Raw genomic sequence first — 10,978 nt, 5'->3', positions numbered from 1 at the left:
AGGTGTAGGCATTGGGCTTGCTTCCCCATGGCTATTTTAGATAACAAATCAATTATATACTTGGTTTGGGATAGATGAAGTTGACCTTGAGATTTTTAACCTCTATTCCCAAAAAATAACTTAGCTCTCCTAGATCTTTTAGAGAAAAAACTTTATCTAACTGCTGTATCATGTTAGCTATGTCACTATTATGGTTACCAGTGATAATGATGTCATCTACATAACATAAAATGTACATCACCGAATCTGATTTATGTCTAATAAAAAGAGACGAGTCTGACTTAGAACTGCAGAAACCAAATGAGTTTAGTGTTGTACTTAATTTATCAAACTATTCCCTAGTTGCTTGTTTTAAACCATATAGAGATTTATTTAATTTACACACATATGAATTAGAGTTTGTTTCAAAACCAATTGGTTGATACATATAGATAGTTAATGAAGGTCACCATTTAAAAATACATTGTTAAAATCAAATTGATGAATTATCCAGTTGTTTGATAAAGCAATGCATAAAATAAGTCTCACAATTATCGGTCTAATCACCGGACTAAACACTTCTTCAAAATCAAAGCCTTCAGATTGGTGAAAGCCTTGGGCAACCAATCTGGCTTTGTACTTCTGAACAGTACCATCCGGCTGACTTTTAATAGCAAAAACCCACTTACACCCAATGATTTTGGCATTGGGTGGTGTTGGAACTAAGGTCCAAGTTTTGGTTCTCATCAAGGCATTAAATTCCTCATTCATGGCATTGTGCCAATGCAAAAATTTTAAAGCAACAACTGCAGATTTTGGGGGTTGATCAAAATAGTTATTAGTTAAAGTAGTTATTGTTGTTAAAACTTTTGGTCTTGATGAACCAGTTTTGAACCTTGTTAACATAGGGTGAGAATTTTGCATATTAGAAGAAGTGATAGAGGTATGAGTGTGATTATGTCAAGATTTAGTTTCCAATGATGGAAGCTGACTCTCTATACCTGTGTTGAGTTCCTTTAAAGATGGTGGGACAATAATATAGGCAGGGTCATCGGTGGTTAGTTGTGTTGGGAATGAATTGAATTCCTATCCATGATGCTGAGAGAAGTGACTTGTTGTAGGAGGAGGTGGTTTCACAGTAGTGACCCAGTTGATTTATGAAACAAGACAGGACCTTCAGTGTGATGATATTGAGCAGAATTAAGAGCTGAACCTGCATTATCAACTAGAAACAACTGTGTTTATGGAAATTTAGATTCATCAAAAATCACATGCCTAGTAATATAAATTTTTCCACTTTGTGACAAGCATTTATAGCCTTTGAAGTTAGGTGCATAGCCTAAAAAGATACATTTAAGAGATATGTGTTCTAATTTATGTTTGTTATAAGGTCGAATGTATGGATAACAACTACTACCAAATATTCTAAAGAGAGTGTAATCTGGTTTCTTGCCAAAAAAATTTTCATATGGAGACAAATTTGATAGAACCTGAGTTGGGGTTCGATTAATTAAATATGTTGAAGTTAGGACAGCTTCATCCCAATACACTAGAGGCATTGATGCAGTAGAGAGCATAGCAAGACTCATTTCTATGAGATGCCTATGCTTTCTTTCTGCAGTCCCATTTTGTTCATGAATATAGGGACAAGAAAATCGATGAAGAATACCTTCAGATGCTAAAAATTGAGAAAAGGCATTAGAGGTATATTCTCCTTCATTATCTGTTTGTAACTCTTTAATCTTATAACCAGTCAATTTTTCTATATATAGTTTGTACTGTTGAAAAGCTTTAAAGACCTGAGACTTGTGAACAAGTAAAAAAGTAAAGGTATATCTCGAATAAGCATCAATGAAAGTCACATAATACTTGAATCCAAGATGGGAAACATATGGTGCAGGCCTCCACACATCAGAAAATACAAGATCAAAAGGTACAGAATATAAAATATTAGGTTCTTGAAAAGGTAACTTGTGTATTTTTGCTTGTGCACAATTATCACAATCATGGATACCTGAATTAACATTCTTATTTGGTGTCTGAATATTACATTGAGATAGTACAAGTTTAAGAGATTTTAAAGATGAATGTCCTAGGCGTTTATGCCACAAATCTAAAACTGAACATGATATAGTAAAAACAATACGAGAATTTGTCGAGTGAGAAGGGGGAGGCACAGCAACATGGGTAAATTGATATATCCCTCCTCTACGTATACCTTGTAAGAGAACTTTCTGTGTAAAATGACATTTAACAAGGCAGAATTTAGCATGAAATTAAAGTATACATAATTGTCCTGAGCAAATTTCGAAACACTAATTAAATTCTTAGTGATATGAGGTGTGTATATCAATTGTTGTAACGTAAAGAATCGTTTAGAGTCTAGAGAATATAAGAAAGAGTTGCCAATGTGAGAAATAGAAATACCTGCACCATTACCTACTTGAACCTGTTCAGGTCCGGTGTTTTCTGAACATGTCATCAAGTTTGATTGGTTTGGAGTAACATGGTGTGAATTCCCAGTATCCGGGTACCAAGCAGGATCTGAAACCGAAGTTGGTGCTGCAAGAAAGGCAGTAGGATGATGGAAAGATGATGCTAGAGGTGGAGGGATAGTCGAAGATGATGAGAACCTTGTGAGGAGTTAGATGAAGTTAAGGTGTTTGGGTTATAGAAAGAATTTCAAGGCTGCGATGCTTGATTCTGAGATAGGGGAGGTATGTCTTGTTGAATCGATTGAAACAATGCCATGCTATGTGTCCAAAGCAACCACAAACCTGGCACTGCGGTCTATTATTTGCTGGAAAATGATCTTCCTCCTCTGCCAAATCTACCCCCTCTACCTCTCCTAAAGCCATTACCTCGAGATGAGTTTTCAAAAGTTGGAAAGGAGCTCTGAGTGATGTTTGCTTGAAGCATTCCAGAATTATTTCTCTTGAATCTTTCGATCATATCATCATGAGACATGATTAGGTTCTCTACTTCAACCAGACTATAAATTTCTGGTTTAGCATTGATAGTAATAAGAAGATGTTGATCTTCATTCAACCCTTCCAATAAAGCTTCTACATGTTTTTGCGTAGGGAGGGGTTTACCTAAAGCTGCAAGACAATCCGCAACATTCTTGATCTTAAAGATATATTCACTGGCTGACATACCTTGTTTCTTTATCAATTTCAACTGTGCTTTGAGTAGCTAAATCTTGTACCTAGCTGATTGTGCAAAATAGTCTTCAATTTTTTGCCATATTTCATGACTGAGTTTGTGACCCACCATTTTGTTCTTGAAAGTTTCATCCATTGATGCTAGCAGCCAAGAAAGCAAATGACAATCATCTTACTTCCATTGCTTCTAAGGAGATGACTCAATTCCTGCTTCTTGATCAGCAATGGATGAAAATTGTGGAGGAATGCGTTCTTTGATGAGATGATCTTCGTAGCCTTGCCCTTGAATCGCATTGAAGGCCTGTTGCTGCCAAGTTTTGAAATTAGTTTCACACAGCTTATCAGAAATGGGATTGAATGATCTTTGTTGATAGATGACTGTTGTAGCATTGTTATTAGTGACTGGATTGGTGATAGAAGAATGGGTATGGGAAGATGTGGGAGGAGAATCATTCTTAGGAGCCATGGATCTTTCGAACCTTCAAGCTCTTGATACCATAAAGGGTTTTCTATGAAGAAAGATTTTCACAGCAAGTAAAACAAAGGAAGAAAAAATGTGAATCTGTAAAATTGATTATTAGAATTGAAGCCAACCCTTTACACAAGTGTTTTCAGATTTATATAAACACCTGCCTTATCACTTAGCAACTAGGTTACGCTTTCTTGACTTTTCTTGAGCTCATCTTGAGCTTGTTTTTCAATACTACACTTAACACCCTTTTGGTTGCAGTTGCACAAAATAGAAATCAAAACATTGTGTCGATTACTTTTACCATCATAGAGGAAAAGATCTCTGATGCGTGGTACTTTTCTCTTAGTAATTTATAAAGGCATGTTGTTAGAAGAGATAGCATGGGGATAATTATAGCAATGCTAATCCACATTGATAACTCTTTTATGCTCAAGGGCAGGTTGTGCATACCCATACTAGCATATTTTTGAGTCTGCTAAGTGTCATTCGACACAATCGAATGATAATAATAGCGCTAGTGTGTAACACACTTCAAGATGTCTATGTAGATCGATGGGTATGATCAGTCCTTCGTATGGCCGCTAGATAAGCAGTAACATATTATTAGAAAATTATATAAGTAATATCGTAAATTAATATCTGTATTGATCTCTTCAATGTAGTCTATTTTCTGCCTAAAAGTCGCTGTGCTCTTCGATGTCCACGCTTTGTTTCGTGGGCAATGACTCCACCTACAACACATAACGTTAAAACACAAATTGGGGTAAAGTATCGTTTTTGTTCTCAATGTTTGGGGCAAGTCCCAAGTTGTTTCTAACGTTTAATTTTTCTATTTAAGTTCCTAACGTTTCAAAATTGACTCAATATTGTCTTGCTGTTAGGGATCTATTTACAGAACTGATGGTGGGACAAAATTGAGACTATTTTAAAACGTTAGGGACTTAAGTATGATGAAAACGTTGGGGACAAAAAGATACATAGAAATAAATTTTAATTTTATCCTTCAATAATATTGTTCCGAGGGTTACCTAAAACTGTAGGTCGATTTCGGACGAGATCTTCTGTACTGGTCGGCAATGTCACGTCCGACTTGTTGGACTTGGCAGTGCTGCTGATCCTTCGTCACCGGAGGGTGGTGGTACCTGCAAGAGACTCCGATGCTTAAGTTAGCACGGGCTTTAGGCAGGTTTTTAGTGTAGAATCAGAGTATGAGTGATACCTGGGTGCTCCAGTATATTTATAATGGTGTGGAGTGACCTTTCTAGAGATAAGATAGTTATCTTATCTTATCTTTGAGTGAAGTCATCTTATCTTTAAGGGGAACCGCCTTATCTTTCTTTAGGCTTTACCGCCTTTATATTTGGGTTGTGTTCCTTTGTTTAGGCCTTCTTTGGGCCTCTGTAGCGTTTTGGCCGACCTCTTTTATGAAGAGGTCGGGTAAGCCTATTTTGAACAGGTCGGTTGATTTGTCGTCGATCAGCTTGGGTCGTACAGCTCGACCCAAGGTATGAACAAATATCAATCGTTTACTGTACATAGTTATTCAATTATTTGTTAATCACATCTAAGTAACACTTAATCACATTACTTTCATTCTAAATAAATTTATTTTTTTATAATTTTACTCTTAAAGATTTTTACTCATCATAAATTGAGTGTAAATAAATTAAACTAACTAACTAAAATGATTTGTATATAAAAGACTTAAAATTTATAGACACTTTAAATCACATAAATCATCAAATACGACACAAATCCTATGTTCATTTATATTACTTGAAAATAATTTTGGCTTAACTTCCTCTAGAATTGGACATTATCCACCTTTACGGTTTTTATAAATCCAACCAATCGCAATCATAAATTAAAACTTAAAAATAGCCACAACATATATCCAAAATAGCTTAATTAGTTAACTAATTAGTTAAGTTCCTAACTATTTAGGTATTTTACCGTGTTCATCATTAAACCAATAACTTAATCAACAACACTTCAAAATATGTTTTAATTAGAATCTGAACAAATTAGAACCAAATAGCAGATACAAAATTATAATAACAAATCAGAAAAGAAATTATAATAGCAAATAAGAACTAAAATAACGAACATAAAATTATAATAATAAATCAGAACCAAAATTATAATAAAAAATCAAACCTAATTCCTATTTTAGAAAAAAAGAAGTCCAGAAGCATTACTTGAAGAAGAGCACCAGTGCCAAGAAGAAGAGGGCAGCCGCAGCAGCGGCAAAATCCAACAGCAGCAATGGTGACGACAAAAATGACGAATAACGGCGAAATTAAAGAAAGGGTTGTTGGCATCGGAGGGGCTTCCGGAGAGAAGGGGGCTGCTGGAGAATGAGAGGGTCAGAGAGAGTGGGAGGTGATAGGGTTAGAGAGCGAGAGAGAAATTCAAATGAGGGGAAGAGGGTTCGCAATTCGAATTTAGAGCACAATTATCGTCGAATTTACCGGCAGATAAATTCAACGGTAACGTATTGTGGGTTACCAAAACGCAGCGTTCTACTAAGTGGATTTACCGTCGAATTTTTTCGCAATAGATCCGACCCTAAATGTCGTGCCTATTTTTCCTACAATTATTACTGGTGAATTTACCGTCGAAAATGGGAATCTATCCACCGGTAATATTTTAACATAATGAATTTGACGCCTAAACTGCCGGTAAATTTGTCGGTAAAGATGCCGCTATTCTGCAACGCTAAATCCGACGGTAAATCAGACGATATTTAACATTTTTCTTGTAGTGCGTGCCTGCGTGTTATTACATGGCCGCCACATGAAGAGAGAGGCAAGAAATCTCTAGCAAAAGTTATGAAGCATTTATGCATAATCTCTAAAAAGATGTCAACACGTTTCCTGTGTATTGCTCTGATAATGTCCGTCACGTGTCCAAAACTACGACGAATTTGTAAAAAGCTGCAAAGAATTTTTGATGCAGAGATAGCAACACGCTCCCTGCGTATTCTGTGAAGGAAATTTTAAAAATCCACACTTATATAAAACACCTTAAATATCAATATTCTACAAAAATAACACTACTTTTTTATATTAAAAATAATTTCTGCCCAAATGAAAGTTACTATTGTTATTGTTTGATTAATTAATTAAATGGAAAATTTTTTTTATAGATAAATGAAAATTTGAAATCTAACCACTGGCTTCTCCCGTTCAGGCACGGATTTGTCAGCTTGTTTTTTTTTTTTAATATTTATCGAGAGATTTGGGTTTCAATTAATTTGGACCATCAAAGATATCTTTCAATAACAAAAGTATAATTAATTAGAAGAACCCTAACTCTACATTTAACCGCTGGTTATACATACAGCTCAAACGAATTCTAACCGCATCCGTAATTTTTATTGGAGAATATTAGGGACCAACATTTTTAGTAGGAAAAAAAATTTGACAAATATTAGACTAAAATACAAGGGTAGATGCAAGAGAAATATTAATCCTTAACATTTGTGATTTTAACTTCGATGATATGTTTTCTCAACCTTTTTTTTTTTTTTACCTTCCTTACGTGCGAAAGACTCATATTTGGTTTACTCTATATATTGTAAATAGTTGAAAAAGATTTTCTTTCACTTGAAGATTAAAATTTGAGACAATTAATTATGAGAAATTCTATGATGGTTGTAAATTACTAAAAGCAAATGTAAACGCATGGTTTTGGTAGGTAGAAATAAGACTAGTTTAGTTTATTATAACTTGTGTCCAATGAGAAGTTTTCTCTATAATTGGTCAAAGCTGCAAATAGTTTATTACTGCCATGTTTTTCACTAATCCATTTTTTAAGGTTTGGTGCTAATTAGTGGGGGGAAAACAATTATTAGAAGCTGGACATTGACGGCATTAAAGCCATTCCCATGAAGACCAAAACTCGGAGTATGTTCCACCGGTGCCTCTCAAATGGGTCCTCTTTCTCACCCATTTTCATTACACAAATTTTGAATAATTATTCCATTCTTTTAATTATTATAAGTGTGTGTATGAGAGAGAGAGAGAGAAAGTAAATTAAATAATTAAACCATCTTATCGAGAATTGAATAATAATTTTTAATTACAAAAGATTACTATTAATTAATATTAATACTAGTTTTCATTTGGTCATCATAGAATGATTAGTTTTAATAAGAGAATGTAATTGTGATAATTAGGTATATATATGTACGGTATAACATATAGGATAGAATTAAAGATAATCTAGAAATATTCTTGCTAGTTTAAAGAACGACTGCTATCATAGTTGTGGGGCATAAGTAGAATTCCTTGCAACTTTTATGTCACGAATATATTGATCTTGCTTTAAAGTTATAAACAAAGGTGTAACGTGAATCAGGGCTGTTATTTTATTCATTACAAGAATATAGTAGTAATAATTGATAACATATAACACTAAGAAATTAGTCTCATATCCATAAAAACAAAGAGAAATAAAGGATTTATAAAATAAGAAATTTATTAATTTTATATTTTAAAATATCAAATTAGATATAATATTTTTTATTTTATATTCTCTTATTTAATTTATTTCTAAAGTCTCTTTAGAGTTAAGCGTTACGTTTTCCATAATAACTCAACATGTGATATCAAAGCTGCAAGTATTTCACAAGAGTCTTTTTTTTTTATTCGTTTTTCATGTTACACATATATTATGGAGGTGATGCATGGTCATATGGGCGAATTAAAAGTGTAATCATAAAAGTGGTAGTGGAGCATTTTCTATAGGAAAATGTCGTGGATATATTATTTATCACGTGATATTTTTTTCTCTTAAATTAGATTTGTAATCTATTAGATAATAAATAACGTAGTATGAAATTACTAATGCACAATCTATTTTTTCATACTCAGTGATGGGTTCGAATAACATTTCTACTTTTGATAAAAAAAAAAAAAATAACGTACTATAAATCATTCCGATATTTTATATGCGCATATATTGCTTACATATGATCAGAGGCGGATTTAAGGCAGGTAGGGCTGTAGGCCTTGCCCCAAGATTTTAGAAAAATGAGTATTTACTAGGAGACGATTCAAATAAATATAGTCAATTGGTTTTAGATATTTTTATAAACAAAAGGGTCCTGAGATCAAACCAAGCCCAACATATAAAGTTACTCATTCTATCAAAATATGAACTTGATCAATTTTTTTTTTTTCAATGTTGTGTTTATTGTAACACCCTACCACACTAAATTTTACGCTTAAGTCGTAAAGTAGAGGTGGTGTGGTATTATGACTTCTAAAATAAAATGAGTACATATAATAGCAGAAGAATAATAATATGCTGGGAGCCTTGAAGAATAGAGGAAATAAAAATCGTAAAATAAAAGCGCAACGCTCAAGGAACGAGTTAACTTGCGTGCTAAGAAAACCATAACTATTAAACATAAGATAACAGAAGTAGGAATAGAGTGCCAAAGATACAAAATAACAAGCTCCTAACTCAGCCTGCGAAGTCAAGACTGGCCGGAGAATATTTACACATATATACATACATATCCCAAAACTCAAAAGTACATATACACAATCCTGCCTCTTCATAAACCTCTAGAAGGATCAAAAGAACAAGTTATGCGGAGAGAACACCAAATACATATATACACATCATAGCATAACGAAATAACCCTGTAACCACTCCGCTTTAAGGGTCCAGATGCCTAATGAGATGTCTCTCGATCTGCATCTGAAAAATAACAACATAGTATGGAATGAGAACCGGAAGTTTTCAGTATGGTAAAGGTGCCACACACATAATATATAAGGTCCTGGAAATGTCAGAGGCAATCCTAGAACGCCGACACTCAGATTATAGAGTTTAAAGTATTAAACAGGAGCCATAAAATGTGGTTTTCTAAGAATATTTAAACCTAACTTAACTTAACCTTAAATCTAAGTCTCATACTGCCATTCATCCATACCTCCAACTCCATCATGCATTTTCACAGACAAATAGACAGATAAAAGCAAGCACAAGAAGGTTACAGTTACTGCAGGTAACAAATACACATTTAACATGGCAAGTACATATAGGCACACCCAAATAAAGCACAAGCAGGTAATTCAAGTAATATGCATATGATGCATGCCTGTCCTATGGCTGATGAGGCTCATCTGTCGGTTATTCAGCCAACCCGACAAGTCTGAATTGTACTTAGACTGTCCCCCAACGTGCATCCCCAAGAGTCTATGCATAGCTTTATCTCAAATAATCAATATTGCTCAATAGGGGTAACATTCCCGGGAATTTATATAGTGTCCGGTCACATTTACGTCGTAGGGTCAACAGAGTATCGAGTTTTAAACCTGGTACACGTGCTGGCAAGTCACGGCACTTAATCCAGGGAATCTCGTATCTCAGATCATTCAAATTCATAAGCCATATAAATAAATCAATTATAATTCATCAACATCCACATCATTCTCAATCGCATCTCATTCATCATCAAACATTAATCATATTCAATCCTTATGCTTCATTGTCACACCTCCCATTCCGTCCATCAATAGTTCCATTTCAAAACATAATTCATTCTTTTCTAAATGAATCAAACTTAAAACATACTCATTTTCTTAATAACTCAAAATCAAACCATATAACCTTTGAATCTAAATCTTTTTAAATAATCATATAAACAAAATCTCTAATTTTTATAAAATTTCGGTAGCATCTCCTCTAAAACTCAGACTTTGCCACCCTTTTCGGGTCCAAACCTGCTTTCTTTTCAATTTAACATACCCTTCCTCATCATCATAATAGTCACCACAATAAATCTACCTTAGATCAACAATTATACTCATATAATATTTAAATCCAACAACCAAAATTCAACTAAGGATCATAGTTCACTAATCCTAGGCTTCTAACACAAAATACCTCATTATCACAACAACCTCCACAATAGTTATACCTCAAATCAATAATTCATCAAATCATTAGTAAATCAACGAGCACCAAATCAACCATGTTCATCAACAATAACATTCAACCATAATTATCTCCAAATTAACATAACAACATTCACCATCCAAAATTAATAACTAATTATCCAATAAACTTCAACCAAATATATTCATCGACAAATTACTAAACATTAAACATACTCCTGCATTCCAACTTATCCTATGGTCATCTAGCCTAAGTTTTCACAGAATATTATACATTAAATGCAAGAAACCTAAACCATACTTTGGCCGATTTTCACGTAACGACCAAAGCTATTTATTCAAAACCAAGGCAGCCCCCTCAAAACTCAACTAATCCGCTTCCTCCAAGTTCCAGTATTCACAATTTCAAGTTCCAATTATTTATTCACAACCTAATACACATTCATAAC

This window comes from Arachis stenosperma, chromosome 4 (genome assembly GCF_014773155.1).
Source record: "Arachis stenosperma cultivar V10309 chromosome 4, arast.V10309.gnm1.PFL2, whole genome shotgun sequence".
Classification (NCBI taxonomy): Eukaryota; Viridiplantae; Streptophyta; class Magnoliopsida; order Fabales; family Fabaceae; genus Arachis; species Arachis stenosperma.
The sequence above is the reverse complement of the archived record's forward strand: the minus strand, read 5'-3'. Positions refer to the sequence as shown.